The following is a 336-nucleotide window of genomic DNA, read 5'->3' as shown; positions in this document are numbered from 1 at the left end:
TGTGTTCTTGTTAGCAATGGTTACCTCCAAAGAAACACATGCAGCCATCATCGCTTTGCATCAAAATGGCCTCACATGGAAGGAAATTACTACAAAGAATATTGCATCTGAAAGAACCATTTACCGGATCATCAAGAACTTCAAGGAGAGACGTTCGACTGCAGTGAAGAAGTCTTCAGGATGTCCCAGAGTGTCCAATAAGCGCCAGGACCATCTCCTCCTGAGGAGTCAGCTACGGAATCGTGTCACCAGCAGTGCAGAGTTTGCTCAGTAATGACAGCAGGTTGGTGTCAGAGCATCTGCACGAACAGTGAGGCCAAGACTTTTGGACAACGG

The sequence above is a fragment of the Sinocyclocheilus rhinocerous genome, unplaced genomic scaffold (assembly GCF_001515625.1).
Source record: "Sinocyclocheilus rhinocerous isolate Xijiao unplaced genomic scaffold, SAMN03320098_v1.1 scaffold156, whole genome shotgun sequence".
Classification (NCBI taxonomy): domain Eukaryota; kingdom Metazoa; phylum Chordata; class Actinopteri; order Cypriniformes; family Cyprinidae; genus Sinocyclocheilus; species Sinocyclocheilus rhinocerous.
This window is presented reverse-complemented; position numbering follows the sequence as displayed.